This window comes from Microcebus murinus, chromosome X, assembly GCF_040939455.1.
Source record: "Microcebus murinus isolate Inina chromosome X, M.murinus_Inina_mat1.0, whole genome shotgun sequence".
Taxonomy (NCBI): Eukaryota; Metazoa; Chordata; class Mammalia; order Primates; family Cheirogaleidae; genus Microcebus; species Microcebus murinus.
The window spans coordinates 40,256,689-40,278,882 of NC_134136.1; positions in this window are offsets into that span (position 1 = coordinate 40,256,689).

Sequence of the window (22,194 nt, forward strand, 5' to 3'; positions counted from 1 at the left end):
ATGTTGCTGCTGCTGCTGATATTATCACAACTTGCTTTGAAGAGAGTTTGTCCTTAAACCTTCTTCAGAGAATAAAAACCTTTTAATACTTAAATTTGCTAACCATTCAATCATTTCAACCAGAGTACATTTCTGCCATGCAGAATTAACATATATGAATCTTGGACTTATCTTTGCTGATTATATAATCTTATATCTAGAAAACCCCAAAGATTCTGCCATGAGACTACTGGAATTGATAAACAAATTCAGCAAAGTTTACAAAATCAGTGTACAGAAATCAGTAGCATCCCTATACACCAACAACAGTCAAACTGAGAGCCAAATCAAAGACTAAATAACCTTCACAATAGCAACAAAGAAAACAAATTACCTAGGAATATATTTAACTAAGGAGATAAAGACCTCTGTAGGGAGAACTATGAAACACTGAGGAAGGAAATTACAGAGGATGTAAACAGGTGGAAAAATATATCATGCTCATGGGTCGGTAAAATCAACATTGTTAAAATGTCTATACTACTCAAAATGATCTATAGATTCATTACAACACCTATTAAAATACCAACATCATTTTTCACAGATCTAGAAAAAATTGTTCTACACTTTGTATGGAACCAGATGAGACCCCGTATAGCAAAAGCAATCTTAAGCAAAAAGAACAAATTGGGAGGCATCAATTTACCAGACTTTAAGCTATACTACAAGGCTATAGTAACTAAAACAGCATTTGAATGGCACAAGAACAGAGGCATAGACCAATGGAACAGAACTGAGAACACAGGTGTAAAACCATCCTCATATAGCCATCTGATCTTTGACAAAGCAGACAAAAACACATTGTGGAAAAGAATCCTTATTCAATAAAGGATGCTGAGAAAACTGGATAGCCACATGTAGAAGGCTGAAAAAGGATCCACGCATTTCTCCTCTCACAAAAATCAACTCATAAAAGACTTAAACTTAAGGCGTGAAACTATTAGAATTCTAGAAGAAAATGTTGGAAAAATTGTTATAGAAATTGGCCTAGGGAAAGAATTTATGAAGAAAACCCCAAAGGCAGTCACAGCAACAACAAAAATAAATAAATGGTTTTGATTTGCATTTCCTTGATGATTAGAGATGTTGAGCATTTTTTCATATGTCTGCTGGCAATTATTCTGTCTTCTTTTGAAAAGTTTATGTTCATGTCCTTTGCCCACTTTTCGATAGGGTTGTTTGATTTTTTTCTTGCTAATTTTCATGAGTTCTAAATAGATTCTAGTTATCAGCCCTTTATCAGATATGTAGAATGTGAAAATTTTCTCTCATTCTGCAGGTTGTCTGTTTGCTCTTGTGAAACTTTCTTTGGCTGTGCAGAATCTTTTTAATTTGATCATGTTCCATTTATTTATTTTTGTTGTTGCTGTGATTGCCTTTGGGGTCTTCTTTATAAAGTCTTTGGCTAGGCCAATGTCTATAAGAGTTTTTTCAACATTTTCTTCTAGAATTTTAATAGTTTCACACCTTAGGTTTAAGTCTTTTACCCACCATGAGTTGATTTTTGTGAGAGGCAAAAGGTGTGGAACCTTTTTCAGTTTTCTACATGTGGTCATCCAGTTTTCTCAGCACCATTTATTGAATAAGGATTATTTTCCCACAGTGAGATCACTTATCTCCAGTGAGAATGCCCTTTATCAAAAAGTCCCAAAACAATAAATGTTGGCATGGATGTGGAGAGATAGGAACACTCATACACTGCTGGTGGAACTGCAAACTATTGAAACCTCTGTGGAAAGCAATATGGAAATACCTTAAAGAGATACAAGTAGATCTACCATTTGATCTAGCAATCCCATCACTGGGCATCTACCCAAAAGAACAAAAGACATTTATAAAAAAGACATCTGCACTCGAATGTTTATAGCAGCACAATTCACAATTACAAAGGTGTGGAAACCACCCAAGTGTCCATCAATACATGAATGGATTAATAAAATGAGGTATATGTATACTATGGAGAACTATTCAGCTATAAGAGACAATGGTGATCTAGCACCTCTTGTGTTTTCCTGAATAGAGCTGGTACCCATTCTACTAAGTGAAGCATCCCAACAATGGAAAAATAAGCACCACATGTACTCACCATCAAATTGGTTTCACTGATCAACAACTAAGTGCACATATAGGAATAACATTTATCAAGCATCAGGCAGATGGGAGGGGGAAGAGGGGAATGGGTATATACACACATAATGAGTGCAATGTGTACTGTCTGAGGGATGGACACACTTGAAGCTCTGACTGGCGGGGGGAAGGCAATATACATAACCTAAACATTTGTACCCCCATAATATGCAGAAATTAAAAAAAATAATAAATGGGAGCTGATCAAATTAAAAAGCTTCTGCACAGCCAAGGAAACTATCACAAGAGCAAACAGACAACCTACAGAATGGGAGAAAATATTCAAATGTTACACATTCATTAAAGGGCTAATAACTAGAATCTATTTAGAACTCAGGGAAACCAGCAAGAAAAAATCAAACAACCCTATCAAAAGGCATGCAAAGGACATAAACAGAAACTTTTAAAAAGAAGATAGACTAATGGCTAACAAACATGAAAAAATGCTCAACATCTCTAATCATCAGAGAAATGCAAATCAAAACCCCAATGAGACATCACTTATCTCCAGTGACAACAGCCTTTATCAAAAAGTCCTCGAACAATAAATGTTGGCGTGGATGCAGAGAGATAGGAACACTCATACACTGCTAGTGGGACTGCAAACTAGTACAACCTCTGTAGAAAACAATATGGAAATATCTCAAGGAAATACAAGTAGAATTACCATTTGATCCAGCAATCGCATTACTGGGCATCTACACAAAAGAACAAAATACATTCTTTAAAAAAGACATCTGCACTGGAATGTTTATAGTAGCACAATTTACAAGTGCAAAGATGTGGAAACAACCCAAGTGTCTATCAATATGTGAGTGAGTTAATAAACTGTGGTATATGTATACCATGGAGTTCTACTCAACTACAAAAAAACAATGGTGATCTAGCATCTCTTGTATTATCCTGGATAGAGCTGGAACCCATTCTAGTAAGTGAAGTATCACAAGAATGGAAAAACAAGCAACACATGTAGTCACCATCAAATTGGTATTACCTAATCAACACTTAAGTGCACATATAGTAATAACATTCATTGGGTGTTGGGCCAATGGGCCGGTGTGACCCATCCCCTCCTGCCCCCCCCAATGGGTTGGTGAGCACCGTCTGGGGGATGGACATGCTTGAAGCTCTGACTCGGGTGGGGCAAGGGCAATATATGTAACCTAAACATTTGTACCCCCGTAATATGCTGAAATAAAAAAAACTTTATAACCATTGAAAATAAAAGTAGTTGTGGAAAATAAATAGATACAAATAAAAATTAAAAAAATAACTACAACAATGTTTTAAGAGATAAATAGTATAAAAAGATATAAACAGAAAGAACAAAAAGTGTGTGGGGAAGTACCACTAAAATCCAGTTTCTTTTAGCGTTCTCTTTGCTTGTTTGTTTATTGTAAGCAGAGTTAAGTTGCCATCAGTTTCAAATAATTTGTTATAAGATCTTTTTGAAAGCCTCATAGTAACCTCAAAGCAAAAACCATACAACAGATACATAAACATGAAAGGCAAGAAATTAAAATACACTACCAGAGAAAATCAGTTTTACACAAAGGAAGACAGGAAGGAAGGAAGAAAGGAAGAGAGGACCACAAAACTATCAGAAATCAAATAGCAACATGGCAGTAGTAGTCCTTACCTACTGTTAGTAACATTGAATGTGAATGGATTAGATTCTCTAATCAAAAGACATAGAGTGGCTGAATGGGTAAACAAAAAAGACCCAACTGTATACTGCCTATAAGAAACTCAGTTCACTTATGAAGACACACATAGAGTTAAAATAAAAGGATGCAAAAAGATATTCCATGCAAATGAAAACCAAAAAAGAGCAGGAATAGCTATACTTTTATCAGATAAAACAGATTTCAGGAAAAAAAAAACTGTGAAAAGATACGAAAAGGTCATTATATAATGATAAAGGGGTCAATTCAATAAGAGTACATAATTATTCTAAAGATATATATGCACTCAACACTTTATCACCCAGATATATAAAGCAAATATTATCAGAGTAAAAGACAGTGATAGACCACAATACAATAGTCTCTGGAGACCTTAACACCTCATGTTCAACACTGGACAGATCATCCAGAGGGAAAATCAACAAAGAAACATCAGACTTAATCTTCACTATAGAAAAAAAAATGGACCTAATAGATATTTACAGAATGTTTCATTCACCAGCTGCAGAATAAACATTCTCTTCCGCTCATGGATCGTTCTCCATGATAGACCATATGGTAGGCCACAAAACAAGTCAAAAAATATTTCAAAAAGTTGAAATTATATCAAGTATTTTTTTTCTGACCACAATGGAATAAAACTAGAAATCAGTAACAAGAAGAACACTGGAAACTATACAAACACATGAAAATTAAACAATATGCTCCTGAATGATTAGTGGATCAATGAAGAGATTAAGAAGGAAATTTAAAAATTTCTCAAAACAAATGAAAATGAAAATACAACATGGCAAAAACCTAAGGATACAATAAAAGCAGTACTAAGAGGAAAGTTTATAGCAATAAGCGCCTACATCAAATAAGTAGAAAAACTTCAAATAAACAACCTAACAATGCCTCTTAAAGAACTAAAAAAAAAAAAACAAGAGCAAACCAAACCCCAAATTAGTAAAAGACAAGAAATAATAAAGTTCAGAGCAGAAAAATTGAACCAAAAAATACAAAAGAACAACAAAATAAAATTAGTTTTTTGAGAAGATAAATGGAATTGACATAACTTTAGCTCAAATAAGAAGAAAGAAGACTCAAATAAATAAAATCAGAGGTGAAAAAGGAGACATTACAACTCATAACACAGAAATTCAAAGGATCATTAAAGACTGCTATGAGCACCTATATGTCACTAATTTGGAAAACCTAGAGGAAATGGATAAATTCCTAGACACATATACCTACCAAGATTGAACCAGGAAGGAATCCAAAATCTGAATAGACCAATACCAAGTAATGAGGTAGAGATAGTAATAAGCAGTCTGTCATCAAAGAAAAGTCCAGGACCCAGTGGCTTCACTAATAAATTCTACCAAGCATTTAAAAGGGAACTAATACCAGTCCTACTCAAATTATTTCAAAAATTATAGGAGGGGAGAGTACTCCCAAACTCATTCTATGAGGCTGGTACCACCATAATGCCAAACCCAGACAAAGACACAACAAAAAAAGAAAACTTCTGCACAATATCTTTGATGAGCTTAGATGCAAAAATCCTTACCAAGATACTAGCAAACTAAATTCAACTGCATATTCAAAAGATTATTCATCATAATCAAGTGAGATTCATCCCATGGATGCAAGGATGGTTCAACATATGCAAATCAATCAATGTGATACATCATATCAACAGAGTGAAAGATAAAAACCATATGATCATTTCAATTGATGCTGAAAAAGCATCTGATAAAATACAACACCTCTTCATTACAAAAACTCTTTAAAAAAACTGAGTATAGAAAAAACATACCTTAACTCACTAAAAACCATATATGAAAGACCAACAGCTAATATAGTGAACAGAGAAAAACTGAAAGTCTGTAAAATCTGGAACAAGACAAAAATGCCCACTTTCACGAGTTATTCAACACAATACTGGATGTTATTGAGCAATCAGACAAAAAGAAATAAAGGACATACAAATTGGAAAGGAAGAAATAAAATTATTTTTGTAGACATGAAATTCTTACATTTAGAGAAATTCAAAGACTCCAGCAAAATCCTATTAAAACCATTAAACAAATTCAGTAAAGTTTCAGGATACAAAATTAACATACAAAAATCAGCAGCTATTTCTATATGCCAACAGAGAACAATCTGAACAAAAAAACAAGAAAAGTAATTCCATTTACAATAGCTACAAATAAAATAAAATATCCAGGAATAAACTTAACCAAGAAGTGAATGATTTCTACAATGAAAACTATAAAACACTGATGAAAAAAAAATGGAAGAGAAAGCAAAAAATGGAAAGATATTCCATGTTCATCAATTGGAAGAACTGATATTGTTAAAATGTCCATACCACTCAGCGTAATCTACAGATTAAATGCCATCCCCATTATAATACCAATGACATTCTTCATAGCGATAGAAAAAAATAACCGTAAAATTTATATGGAACCACAAAAGACTCAGAATAGTTAAAGACATTCTTAGTAAAAGAACAAAACTGGAGGAAGCATACTACCTGACTTCAAATTATACTACAGAGCTGTAGTAACCAAAACAGCATGGTACAGGGACAAAAACAGACATATATGTCAATGAAACAGAATAGAGAACCCAGAAACAAATCCACACACCTTTGTCATGAAAACGAGTGAACTCATTTTTAACAAAGTTGCCAAGAACCTACATTTGGGAAAGGACAGTTTCTTTAATAAGTGGTGCTGGGAAAAATGGATATCCATATGCAGGAGAATGAATCTAGGCTCCTAACTCTCTCCATAAATAAAAATCAAATAAAATTGGATCAAAGACTTAAATCTAAGACAAGAAACTAGGAAGCCACTAAAAGAAACCATTCATTGGTGAAACCCTTCAGAACCTTGGTATGGGCAATTATTTCTTGAGTAATATCTCAAAAACACAGGCAACCAAAGCAAAAAAAATGGAAAAATGGGATCACATCAAGCTAAAACGGTTCTGATCAGCAAAAGAAACAATTAACAAAGTGAGGAGATAACACACAGAATGGGAGAAAATATTTGCAAACTACCTGCTCATCTGACAAGGGATTAATGACTAGAATATGTAAGGAGTGCGAAAGATCTGAATAGATATTTCTCAAAAGAAGACATATAAATGGCCAACAGGTATATGAAAAAATGCTCCACATCATTAATCACCAGAGAATTGCAAAACAAAACTTTAATGAGATGTCATCTCCTCCCAGTTAAAATTGCTTTTTCCCAAAAGACAGGTAACAAATGCTTGGTAAGGATGTGGAGAAAGAGAAACCCTTGTACACTGTTGGTGGGAATGTAAAGTAGTGCAAACACTATGGAGAACAGTATGAAGGTTGCTTAAAAAACTAAAATTAGAACTACCATATAATTCAGAATCCCCACTGCTAGGTATTTATCCAAAAGAAAGGAAATCAGTATATTGAAAAGATATCTGCACTCCCATGTTTATTGCAGCACTATTCACAATAGTCAAGATTCGGAATCAACCTAAGTGCTCATCAGTGGATGAATGGGTTAAAAAACTGTGGTTATTTGCACAACAGCTTATTATTCAGCCATTAAAAAATCCTGCCATTTGGAGCAAGATGGTTGGAACTGGAGGTCATTAAGTTAAGTGAAATAAGCTAAACATAGAAAGACAAATGTTGCATGTATGCATTCACATGTGGGAGCTAAAAAGTAGATCTCATGGACATAGAGTGCAGAAAAGAGAGGCCAGGAAGTGTACTGGTGATGGAGGATTAAGGGAGATTGATTAATGGGTACACGTATACAGTTAATTAGATGAAATAAGACCCAGTGTTTGAAAGATCAGTAGGGTGACTATCGTTAACAATATTGTACATTTCAAAATAGCTAGAAGAGAATAATTCAAATGTTCCTAGAATAAAGAAAAATATTTATGATTATGGATATCCCATGTATCCTAATTTGATCTTTACACATTATATGAATGTATCAAAATAGCACAAGCACCCTGAAAATATGTATATCTATTGTGTATCAATAAAAAATGCTCAGCACATAAAAGGAAGTTTTCATATAATCATTTGATTTCCCCTCTGATGGTGATGCCTCATTCTTTTGTTCATTCATTCATTTAGTCAATAAATAGTTGTTTAATGTCTACAATATGCATCTTTTATTATATATCTAGTTATTTTTTATAAAAGGACCTATTTGAGTGCTATGTAATTTTTTGTTGTTTTTGATTTACTTATTCTTTCAAATATCACCATGTTTTAATGCCTGTAGCCTTACAATATCTGTTATAACATGTGGTATGGCTTGTCCCTTCTCACTATTCTTCTGTGCATTATTGTCTCTTGTTGTATTATTACCTGATTATTCTCATAAATTAATCATTAAATAATAAGGCTATTTAATAACTTAAATAAATATTCAGGTTAATATTTAACAGTCTTTAATAAATAAATATAAAGTTCATGTTCCTATTTTAATTTGTGTGAAGTTACAGTAAAATGGCAAAGTATTTGGGGTCAGCTAATCATCTGTTCAATATTCTGTACATTTAAACTGAGCCTTAACCCTGGCCATCTAGCTAAAAATGGCCTGGTCCAGAGTGGTGGCTGAGGAAGAATAACAGGTAGTCCAGAGCATAATCACAAACCAAGACAAGAATCCCTACTCTACTGCTTATTAATAATTTGTCCTTGGAGAGTTTCCTCATCTATAAAATCTGGATAATAATTCCTAGTTCATAAGGTTACCATGAGTGTTGAATGAGTCAATGCATGTAAAACTCATGACACGTACTAAGTGCTCAATAAAAGATAGCTGGTTAAAGACACAAAAAGACAAATACTGTATGATCCACTCACTTATATGTGGAATCTAAAACAGCCAAACTCATAGAAACAGAGAGTAGAAGGTAGTTACCAGGGATAGGAAGGTGGGGGAAATAAGGAGATTTTGGTCAAAGGATATAAACTTGCAATTATAAGATGAATAAGTGATGGAGACCTAATGTAAAGCATAGTGACACTAGTTAATAATGATATTGTATACTCAAAATTTGCTAAGAGAGCACATACACATCTTAGTATCCTCACCACAAAAAAAGGTAAGCATGTGATGATGTGCTAATTAGCTTGACTGTGATTTCACAATGTATGTATACATCAAAACATTACATTTTACACTTTGTACAATTTTTATTTGTCAATTATACCTCCATAGAGCTTAAAAACAAAAACAAACAAATGAAACAGACAAGAAAATGTAGCTGGTTAAAACCAATGTGACTTTGTATTTAACTCAGGCGTTAAGTAAATAAGCCACAGTCACACAGCTAGTACATGATAGATTTGGGATGTGAACCCAGGTTTGTCTGATTCCAAAGCCCATGTTCCTCTTATTATATCACACTGTATCGATATGATTCCAACTATGTATACAAGCAGTTCATTACATCGTAAAAGAAAGCTGCCTAGTAATGAAAAGATAGCTGTTTATGACCAATGTGATTGTATTGTTTATTTTTATTTATTTTATTTCAGCATATTATGGGGGTACAAATATTATTTTTAAAGTGCAATATAGTCCCCAATCCTCCAAACCTATACCATTCTTCAAGCATTGTGATAATGTAGACTTTGCAGCTGAAACACAGTCCCACATCATTTATGCAAGCTACCCCAGCTAATTTACCAGAATGGAGGCAGAATAGAGCATTAAGTAAAAGTGCATAGGTTCTAGAACCACACTGCATGGATTGAAATACAAGTGCTACCACTTGCCAGCTTTTTTACTTTGGGCAAATTCCCCAACTCTTCAGTACCCGAGTTTTCTTATCTGTATAAAATGAGTACCACGCTCAATAAAGTTGTTGGGAGGATTAAAAGAGTTAATATTAAGTACTTAGAAAATATGTGTCACGTAATTGAGGTACTCATAAACACTAGGTATTATTATCATCGGTCCTTCATCTTAACTTTACACAGCACCTTTCATATTGGTACTAGATTAAATGTTTAATTTTATTTAATTATGAAGCGTTTTATACTTATCTGTTAGGTAGGTGTCATGTCTTTTCAACTAGTTTGGAAGCTCCTGGGGTAAGTACAATTTATTGGACTTTGAGTCTCTCATACCATTTAGCACATTATTAAGCAGAGTGTGCTTGCTGAAAAAATCCTTGTGTATTGAAATTGTGTGCTAGCATCAGTGTAAAGGACAGTCAGAAAGAATCCTTGGTTTCTTTTACAATAATCTACAGTATCCTCGTCATCTCCCATTGCTCTACAGAACCACACAAAAGCTTCCAAGCCTGACAAGTAATGGCCGAATCCCCAGGATTTCTGTGGCTTGCTTCATGAGCTTCATGATTCTCTAGGATGCAAGACACAGAAGCAGAGAGAATGTAATTGAGAATTCTATCTTCTGCCCACAAAGCCTATAAGCCTGGACTCCAATGGCTCTTAGCTGGATGTGATTGGTATTGGTTCCCTGCAATGGAATCTCAGGAGAGGGCTAAAAAATGATGGAAATTCCTCAAAGTTCAGATATAGGGGATAAAGAAGAATGGGGTTCCTGGTGGGCAAGTAATAGGGGATAGTCTCTTCTGGAAAAGTAACCTGCAGGCTTTTTACTAAGCCTAGGTGGAAGTGTGAAAAATGGAGGAGGCTGACAACCCATACTAGCAAGCAGAGATTGGGTTGTCATCTAAATTCAGGCTGGGCAACTAGGCACCCTGGGTGTGGATCTTGGTTGTATTGCTTGATAGTCAGATGACCTTTCTTTTGGAAAGAAGGAGCAAAGGATCAGAAAGCAGATGCTGAAGTTAGAAACACAGAGGGCTCAAAAACCCCTATTGCTTTGACTTCTTGTTATCTGAGGTGTGTGACAATGTTACCTGCTGCTTTCACTGTAAGCTGCTGGGGAGCCAAGACCTTGAGAATGGCATGTCATAGACACTCAATAAAGTGCCAGAACAAGTGTTTTTTCCTCACAATGTGTAGCTGTATAGAATGCATCATTGCACAATTGGGACGATTACTTATAACTACCAGCAACACAGCAAATCCAGAAGTTTTACCCAAGTTATTTTGCCCTTTTACCTTCATCCATAGTATATGCATCATTTAGAGCCTCAGATCAAGCCTCTCTTCTTCTTCATGATCATTAATTCCCACTTTTTTCTGGAGTCCTCTGTTTTCTCACCTACCTATTATTATAATATTGCACCATAATGGTATAGCACTGTGTGGGGTTTTTAGTGGGGGAAGGGTGATGGTACACACATAGGGTGGATTACTTACTCATACACATACAGTCCCAAAGCGAACTATTTTTGTGGGTCATTTAAATTGATCATCTTCATGAGTCCAAGGAACCAGACTCATCATTTACCCATCTCACTTTGGCATATTCCAAGATTTGAGGTAGGGAAGAGAAGGTAGTTGTTTTAGAACCTCATATTTTTTTTAAAAAATGTAATTCACTTAGCTCCAGCGCCAATAAAAACCCTCTATGGTTTCCTCATTATCTGCTTCCATGGTTTTCAGAGTTACCCAGCAAGAGAGTTATTCATCCAGAACATGTGAGTACATGTTGGAGTCTCCATTTACTGAGACAGACTCAAAAGTCACATCTAGAAATAGTCTGCAAGCCTTCTCTCATATGGACTTTTCCAGATTGCATTACTTCTGCAAGCTCTACTTGGTCCTTGGTCTAAAGCTGTGAGCTAAAGGAATTAGAAATTATAGACCATATCTATTGGTCCTATCATGTCCCAAGGAAGTCATGGCATCTGGCTTGGTCCTTTTTGTTTCCCCTCCACGTTAAACAGAGTTCATGGAAATCCTTTCTTTATGACAAGAATTCATTTTAAATCTGGATGGCACTTCATAGTTCATTAAAAGCTTCCAAATATATTATTTCATTTTAGATCTTAAAAACCCATGAATTTGACAAGGAAACCATATTAGCCTTAGTTTATAGACAAGAAAGGTAAAACCAAGAGAGATGAAGCATCTTGCTCATGGTTACAAAGCTCATAATGACAGAGCTGAGAGTCAAACTCAGGTTTTCAGATTTGAAGTCTGATACACTTTTTACTTCTTTGTTAATAAGCCTCTCAAAATTTTCCTCTCTTCTGGGGTCTAACCTCATCAAGGTGTTAACCTTAATCATCACTCAAATGCTTTTTGACTTAGCTATTTGCAAGGGACTGAGTTTAGATCTCTGAACCATATTTTTACCTTGATTTAGAGGTTGCTCCTTTATTGTTTGGTTTTGTGCCACCTGATTCCCAAATCATCTCAGATTTACAGAACTAGTATTTGTACCATTTCATGAGAATGTTTATGTTCCATATTATGGTTCAACAAAAAGCTACCATTCTGGAGAAATTTCTCAACAATCAAGTGAACAAAATTTCCCAATAATAATTGTTATCAGCCTCCTTTCCTAGTTCCGGCAGTGCTTACTCAATGACCTTATAAATAATGTCCATGGGGGAAGAGATTAAGGTTATGCATATAATCAACCACATGTGGACTTCCCTTCACCAAGGCTGATTTGACTACTGTTCCTACTGAGTGCCCAAACTGCTAACAGCAGAGGTCCATGCTAAACCCCCAATTGTGCTCCATTCCCCAGAATGACCACACAGCCACCTGGTAGCAGGTTGATTACTTTGGATGCCCTCCACTGTGGATGGGAAAGCCATTTTTCCTCTCTGTAAATAATACTTACACTGATTTTGATTCGCTTTTCCAGCTTGCAATACTTCTATCAGCACTACCACCCATAGACTTAATGAATGTTCATTTTATTGCCATTGTATCACAGACCTTGTAAACCCGGAGCAGATATCCTGGCAGAAAAGTGCAAAAGCCTATAAAAATTCAGTTACAGAGTCTCCAGGAGTTAACACCTAAAAATTAGAGATGCTATCCTACAAGAAATGGCATATGATCTGAACCAGCAGCCAAAAGACAGTACTGTTTATGTCATAGCCAGTATTCTGGGAACCAAGAGGTAAATGTTGGAGTGGCTCTTCTCAATATTACATATAATAGCCCACTCACAAAATTGCATCATTACCCTGGTTTAGAGTTATAATTATCTGAGTACTTAAGGGAGGTATGTCTCCTCTAGGACACACAAAAACATGCCTGCTATCTAGAAGATGAGATAGCAACCTGTCTATTTTGGACGGCTCATACCATTAGAAGAACAGCCAAATTTGGAGTTTCAGGGCTGGATGGTATGTCATGGAGTTGCTACTGTGGACTGAAAGTAGGAAGGAATGTCTGGGATACAGAGGATCCTTCAAGCCAGCGGTATAAGTTAAAAGAGAAGATTTGGACAACCACATGCAGGCAGGACCACCAAAGACCATGATACATTAGGAATGAAGGTTTCGGTCATGCCTGAGCTAAGAACCTTGATCAGCTTGTGTCCTGATTGAGAGCAAAGGAAACATGGACTGAATTAGAGGAAAAATTGCAGAAAAAAGACTATAATATCTATCCAAGTTTTGTCCTTGTTGTGAATTATCCATATTCTCCTCTGTCTTAATCTGTCTTATGTTGCTATAAAGGAATACCTGAAACTAGGTGATTTATATATATTTTTAAAGATTTATTTGGCTCACAATTTTGATGTCTAGAAAAGTTCAATATTGGACATCTTATGAGGGCCTCAGGTTGCTTCCACTCATGGCAAAAAGCAAAGGGGAGCCAGTGTGGACAGAGATCACAAGGAAAGAGAAGAAGAAAGAAAGAGAGGGGGAGGTGCTAGCCTCTTTTTAGCAACCAGCCCTCATGGGAACTAATAGAGTAAGAAATCATTCACCCCTGAGGAAGGGCATTAATCTATTCATGAGGGATGCATCCCCATGACCCAAATACCTCCCATTAGGGCCCGCCTCCAACATTGGGAATTGTCTTAGTCCATTTAGTGCTGCTATAAAGGTAATATCCAAGGCTGAGTAATTTATTTAAAAAGTAGACTTATTTGGCTCACAGTTCTGCAGGCTGTACAAGAAGCATGACACCAGCATCTGCCTCTGGTGATGACTTCAGGTTGTTCCCACTCATCACAGAAGGTGAAAAGGAGCCACTGTGCAGAGATCATATGACAAAAGAGGAAGCAAAAAGGGGGAGGTGCCAAACACTATAACAACCAGCTCTCATGGGAACTAACAGAACATGAACTCAAACCATGAGGACTGACACCAAGCCATTCATAAGGGATCTTCCTCCAAGACACAAACACCTCCCACTAAGCCCCATATCCAACACTGGGGATCAAATTTCAACATGATGTTTGGAGAGGACAAATATCTCAAGCATAGCACCCTCTCATTCTACTATTTTATACACAGTGATTAACTTTATAACATAGTCTCTAGTTTATAGAATATCAGATAGAATTGTGATGGAACTAGAGGATGAATGTATATCATCCAAAGATCCTGAACTTGGAGCTTGCTATAGTAACTAGTCAAAATTTGAGATGCCACCCTTTGACATGTTTTCATTTATATCAGAAAAAGTTGCATTATGTTATGTGGAGGCATTTGTTGTTGTGAAATTAAAGTATGAAAAAAAGAATATATGTTGATACTACTCAGCCAAAGGTATAGAGTAAATAAGACATTAAATAATTTTTGGCCACTGTTTTAGGACTGGTTCACCAGGAGGGATTCATTTATTTTTAATTAGTAATTTGCTTAATTGACAAATAAAAATTATATATAGTTATTGCATACATGTTTTGAAACATGTATACATTGTGGAATTGCTAAATTAAACTAATTAGCATATGCATTACCACATTACTTATTATTGATTTGTAGTGAGAACACTTAAAAATCTACTCTCTTAGCAAGTTTGAGGAAAACAATACATTGTTATTAACTACAGTCACCATGTTATACAATAGATTGCTTGAACTTATTCCTCTTATCTAACTGAAATTTTGTATCCTTTCATGTCTTTCCAAACCCACTCACCACCACCTTAAGTCCCTCATAACCACCGTTCTACTTTCTACTTCTATAAGTTGAACTTTTTTAGATTCTACATATAAGGAACATAATGAAATATTTGTCTTTTCTGTGCCTGGCTTATTTCACTTAATATAACGTTCTCCAGGTTCATCCATGATGTCACAAATGGCAGAAGTTTAGGAGTTTCTTCTTTTTAAAAAGGCTGAATAATATTCCATTATGTATGTGTGTGTGTGTGTGTGTGTGTGTGTGTATCACATTTTCTTTACGTGGATTCCATATCTTAGCTATTGTGAATAGTGCTGCAATGAATATGAGAGTGCTGGTAACTCTTTGACATACTGATTTGATTTCCTTTAGACATATACCAAACAGTGGGATTTCTGCATCATATGGTATTTCTGTTTTTAGTTTTTTGAAGAATTTCCATAATGTTTTCCATAATGGCCACACTAATTTACATGCCCACCAACAGTGTGCAATGGTGCCTATTTCTCCACATCCTCTCCAAAACTTATCTTTCATTTTTTTGACAATAAAAATAGCCATTCTAACAGTTGTGAGGTGATGTCATTGTGGTTTTAATTTGCATTTTTTTTCTGATGATTAGTGATTTTGAGCATTTTTTCGTATACCTATTGGCTATTTTTATATCTTCTTTTGAGAAACATCTGTTTAGAACTTTTGCTCATTTTTTTATTTCAGCATCTTATAGGGGTACAAATGTTTAGGTTACATATGTTGCTTTTGCCCCACCAAATCAGAGATTCATGCATGTTCATCCCCCAGATAGTGTGCACTGCACCCATTAGGTGTCAATATATCCATCTCCTCCTCCTCCCTCCCACCTGGCCAACACCCGATGAATGTTACTATTATATGTGCACATAAGTGTTAATTGGGTTATTTTTTCTTAGCATTGAGCTGTTTGAGTTCCTTATATATTTGGGGTATTAATCCCTTATCAGATGTGTAGTTTTCAAATATTTTCTCCCATTCTGTACATTATTTTTTCAATCTGTTGATTGGTTCCTTGTCTGTACAGAAACTTTTTAGTTTGATGTAAGCTCATTTGACCATTTTTGCTTTTGTTTCTTATGCTTTGAGGTTCATATCCAAAAAATGATTGCCAAGACTAATGCAATGGAACTTTCCCCCTATGTTTTCTTCTATTAATAGTAATTTTATAGTTTCAAGTCTATATTTGTCCTTAATGTAGAGTTGATTTTTATATATTGTGTGAGATAACAGTCTAATTTCATTTTTCTGCATGTGAATATCCAGTTTCCCCAACATCATTTATTGAAGATATCATCATTTTCCCATGTGTGTTCTTGGCACCTTTGTTAAAATCAATTGACCATAAATCCATGAATTTGTTTCTGGGCTCTCCATTCTGTTCTATTGGTCTATGTGTCTGTTTTTATGCCAGTTCCATGCTGTTTTCGTTGCTATAGACGTGTATATTTTGAAGACAAGGAGTGTGATGTCTCCAGCTTTGATCTTTTGTGGTTCCATACAAATTTTAGAATGCCTTTATATATTTCTGTCAAAAATGTCACTGGAATTTTGATAGGGATTGCATTCAATCTGTAGAATTTTGGGGGTAGTATGTACATTTTAACAATATCAATTCTTCTGATCCATGAATACATGGTATCTTTTCACTTATTTGGGTTGTCTTCAATTTCTTTCATCAGTGTTTTATAGTTTTCAGTGTACAGGTCTCCACCAGAAGAGATTCTTGTGTGATTTATTCGGATAATGTTCTCAGGAAAATCCTGTGGGCAAATAAAGGAAACAGGATAAAGAAGCAGGATAACAAAGGGGAAGAGGCTAAGCAAGAATGTGATTTAAGATGAAGTCTAGCCTTAACCTGATCTTGCAAGTAGCTCTTGGTGTATAAATTGCTCTGAAGGGTCTATTTTACCTTGAGACAAAGGGTTGGGGATTTTGTACCACTTCCCTAATTACTCACTGGCTATGGACTACTTTAGGGGATAGATATAACTCTCAAGCACTTTCAGGTGAGGTGGCTTCAGTTGCCCAAACATAGTGCTACAGAAAATGTTATAAATGTGAGCCTTTAGCAACAATATCCATAGCAGCTGAAGGATGGGCACAACAGACCAGTAAAAGGGATCCCTGAGGATCTAGGTGGAGAACAATGTCTGCTAGAACTGCTCAGACTTTTTGAACACTCTTCCTATATTTTGGAAACTCCTCACGTTCAAAGTCTCAGACTCCTCAATAAAAAAACAGATAATTGCTTTACAAGCCTCCCTGCAGCTAGAGTATAGGCATATGACCTATGCTCCTTCAACCAAATGCACCTACTTAGAGTTTGAATTGGAAGTTAATGATGCAGAGGAGCAGATCCTATGTGGACTTCATTCTTTCCAAGGCAAATGGAATGGCAGTTCCATTTAATTTGTAGAGGCAGCAGTTGCAAATGTTCTAGGGGTAGCATCTGGTGCTCACAGTAAGTAATATTGGCAGTTGTCAATGCCTTCTAGCCAAGGAATAGCAGGAACATGTCTGAGTAGTTAAACAAGTCATTGAATCCTCATTGCTGCAAGGGAAAATGCACACTGCAATGAGAATGTTAAAGGGGACTGATTATAGGATTTGGGCTTGTGCTAGGTGACTTGGGCAAAGGTTTCAAGAAGCAGAGCTTCACTCCGGATTGGATGTTGTCAGGAAGTAGGGATAATTCTATGATTGATATCTCAATAAATCTTACCTAGGAGTGAAAAAGACTAGCCCAAGGCTAAGTTTGTAGTTAGTAAAGAAGCAGCAGTAACTCATATTAGCCAGGGTAGGGAGAAAGAAGCAGCAGTCACTCGTATTAGACAGGATAGGGAGATGTCTCATCATTTTCATGGTTTTGGGCAATATTTATGTTTTTGCATTGATCCATCACCCTCACAAGTGTACCCTTGTCTGATGTTGATAGTGTGAGAAATCTTTCATGTTCAAAAGAAGAACACTAAGGCCTAGCTATGAGTTTAGACCAGTTCCTAGCAACACCAAGGCCTAGGTCATAGCTTTATCAATGCCACCTCCCTCAAGATAGTGCCTACCTTTCTATTTCTCATAGTTCAAACTGTGGTCTTTATGCCTAGCTGTACTTTCAGTGGCATCTCCATTTCTGCCTTGTGATTTTGAGTGCTATCTTTCCTTGCACTGCCTCTAAGCTTGACACTCTGCCTTTCTCAGAGATTGTGTGAGCTTCCAAAGAGCCTCAAATAATTGTTCAATAACTTATTTTCTCCTTAAACTAGTCAGATTTGGGTTTAGGTTCTTTACAACTAAGAACCCTAACTGATAATCATCATCTCTACCCCTACTCCCCAGCTCCCAGGACAACATAGATTGGCACTTCCTATTAGGACATAAAAAACAAGATTGACTAAGGGATTCCTGGATCCTTTGGAAGAGTGAATTGTCTTTGAGATTCTTTGGATGTTCACTGTCATATCCAAGGGTCAGATTGTGTTAGTATCTGCAGGGAATCTGACAGAGTCAGATCCTGAGGGATCCTGGATTCTTATGGGTAAGAATCAGACTTACTCTGTCTTTATTCGATCAGCTATAGCTCCCTTACCTCCAGCAAGGTAAGAATATATGTTAGACAAAGACACAAATATGACTAGGAAATGAGATCTTGCATAATCAAGGGCAAGACCATAGACTTGGAAAGCAAGGAAAGGAGATTCTATTGTAGGCTATTGCCATGGAGAAGGCTTTATGGAGTGATTGCAAGAGAAGGTAGATGATGAGGGAAAACAAGGCTTTGACTCAAGCAATGAGGGAGAAGAACATTCAACTGAAGATAGTTAGCTCAGCCTCCAAGCTTTGACTTTAAACAGTAACCTTAGGCCACTGGTGACCCTAGGCTTATTGCTTGTAATGACCTCAAAGTGTTGATAAGCCATGGTCTTGATCCATGTTACTGACTCCAAATCACTGGATTCTACAACAGATCTTTCCTAACTAGAATGCAAGTTCCATAAAAGCCAGAACCTTTTCTTTTTCATATTTGTATTACTAGCTCCTTAAATAGTGGTTGACACATAGCAGAGCCACATTAAATATTTGTTGACTGAATGGATGAGTGAATAAATGGATGAAAAACTGTATGAATTATTTCTAACACTCTCTACTTATGGGAAGAGACCAAAAAAATCTGCCAAGCTTCACCAATTTATTTCTTGTGTTCTGTCTCTTCCAAAAGCATTCTAATGCTCCCCCAACCTTCAGGAATAGCTGTATTTCTTAAGCTCTCAGCTTGCTGCTGACACGTTCTTGTGTAACTTCAGTTGAACCCTTATTGTGCAATCGGCCCAAGAGACACTGAACATAGCTCTGCATTCTAGGCCAATTACACTCAGCTGAACTAGGATGTTAATTAGGACATAGAGAAGAAGTGTTCCATTCAGAGATCTGCAGCTAAAGGAGTAGGTTTCTTCTGAGTCAGGGACCATTTCCAATAAGCAGAGAGGAGATACACATCATTCAGTTTAATAGCATCAGGCTTGATCCTAGAGTCAACAGGCAATTTTATCTCCAATTTTTTTTTGGAGGGGACAAGCCTCCTGTTTAGTCTGCTTACAAGAATTGCCACATGTAATTCACTGCAATCGTAAAAACTGACCATGTATTTTCATTGGAGCTGTCTACATTTACCTAAAAAGTTTTACTTGGATACTACTTCTCATCTTGCCCCAAACACACACACACACACACACACACACACACACACACACACACACACACACTTATCAGATCTTTTGCTCAGTGAGGTAGCTATTGTTACAACAGTCCTGAGAGCAAGAAGGTACTTATTACTAACTAGTCACAGGGTTTTTAGTGGTGCTTGGGGAAGCCAGAGAGCTGAGTTAGGTTTTTAGACATGAGAAAATTAGAGAATGTAGAAAAATGATTGGGAGCTGGAGGAGGGTGGCTATTAGGGAGGTGGGGGATAAGAAAAACAAACTGCCCATCTCACAATTTTATTTAGGGCCATCACTGGACCCTGTCTTCCCAGGATTTGATTTAAAGTGACTGTAAAAAGATCAAGTTGCCTGGCTCTGCCACTTACATGCTGTGTGACCTTGGGCAAGTAACTTAAAATCTCTGTACTTCAGTTTTTTTCATCTTAAAATGAGGATAATAATACTATCTACCTTATTGGGTTGTTGTGAGGATTAAAGGAGTTAATATATGTAAAAGCACTTATAACAGTGCCTAGCACATAGTAAGTGCTGTACAAGTCATAGCTATCATCATCATCATCATCATCATCATCATCAGTTGAAAGTATTTTAAATCAATCACCCTATTTTCATTTACTCCCTGGATCTATATACCTTGGGAAACAATCTTTCTGTAATGAATTACTTCCTTGCATGGAAGAGGAGAGCTGGGAATTTGAGCTATGTGGAATTGGAGCAGAGCACAGGTACAGAACTTTGATTCTAGGGAAGGACTTGAGGCGCTAGAAGTACCGGGGAACAAGAGGCTGCAACAGGTCTGTAGTATTAGATAAGAGTTTTGTAAAGGGTATTCTTTAGCTACTTATCTCAATGTACCTGTTAAGAATTCTCTACTGCAGACTTGTAAATTAAAATTCTGGGGATGGGACCCCAGGAATCTGCATTTTTAACAAAGCGCCCAGGTTAGGTTGCTCAATTTAGAAAATAAAAATACATGATGTCCAATTAAATTTGATGCTCAGATGGACAACTTATAGTTTATTAGAAATACATTCCAAATATTGAAAGTGACATACTTACACTAAAAATTATTTGTTGTTTTATCTGAAATTCAAATTTAACTGGGTGTGCTGTATTTTACCCAACAGAGTACATCTGATTCCAATGTACACTGAATTTCTTTAGAGGAACTTATGTTCTGGGCAAACTGTCTAGCCAAGAACTTGTGTCAGGGAAATTAGAGATGGCTCCAATTATTGAAACAGGGGTGTGAAGTAGGGACTTGGGCAAAGAGAAAGAACAAACTGCCTAGTTCACTAGTACTAGACAGAATCAAGGCAGTACATGAGGCAGACTCAAGTGACTTCAAGTCACCCAAGCAGGGCTCTTTAAATTGGCCCCAAGGTCTGGATTTTTCCTAGAGCAATGGTTCTCAATGGGCAGAGAGTAAGTAGCCTTTTCCCAAAAATACACATTAGAGGGATTGACTTATTGAATCATAAATTGAGGATTCAGAAGTGAGTTTTTCAAAAAGCATCTCACATATTTCCAATACCACTCCCCAGCCCCCATTGTGAGAGCCACAATCATAGAGCTTCATCCTGCAAATAGAACAGAATGTCAGTCAGAGAACTATAAAATGTGCCTATTCTCTCTACCCTCATTCAGCAGATGATAGGTCTCTTTAATACAACCCAGCCAGCCTTTTTCCACCCCTACCTCACAGGTTCTTCAATCCATTTGTACTAATAACAAGCAATTCTATAAGCCCTGCAGCCCTTTGGCAATTCCCTTCCATCACAGCTATTGCCAAGGTTTTAGCAGGCACTAGTTTGCACTACTCTTACTAGCTTGAGGAGACTGGATAGAGAGCTGGATCCATTTTCCTGACAGGGTTATATTCGGAAAGTTCCCTTGCTGTCATCATGTCAACTGTGGGCTGTATTTACTGGTCTTGTTTTCCAGAGCCACATACCGTCGATTGCATTGCACTGTTATCAGCCCAGCACAGCCAGGTTCTGCCTCCTGCCTACTGTCTTATCACATTTTCATTATGACCCAAATGTCAGCACAGAAGAGTCTACCTTCTGATGGATTAAGAAACTACTTATTCTGATGAGACTTCAATTCTCAGTCCTGCAACTATGAAAGAAATGCCTTTTCATGAGAAGGCACCACTGAGCACTGGTGCCAATGGCCCAGTTTAATTGGTGTTTGACACCAATTGTGCTACCCATCAATCCCAGGTGTGAGGTAAAAGGGATGCTTCCTGGCCAGGAAGGAAAGCTTTGTCTTAGTTGCTTTTCCACCGTCACCTCCACCCAAGCACCACCAAAGAGTCTGCACTGTAATCTAATATTTGCTGCCACCTGTAGCTAACCCTTTGGAGAACGGTCCAGCGTCTACAGCATCGGTTTATTATGAAGTGACATTCCCAAACATTTCAGAGATTAATTGGCTACTGGTAGGAGAGAATAGAGGCCATGCAATACAGCCAGACAGGGAAACACACAAATACAAACAGACAAATTCATTTTTTATTTCAAAACAAGGGGCAGAATTGAGGTCTAGAAAATCCATAGGTAAAAAAACAAATACCATATACCCAACCAAGGAACATT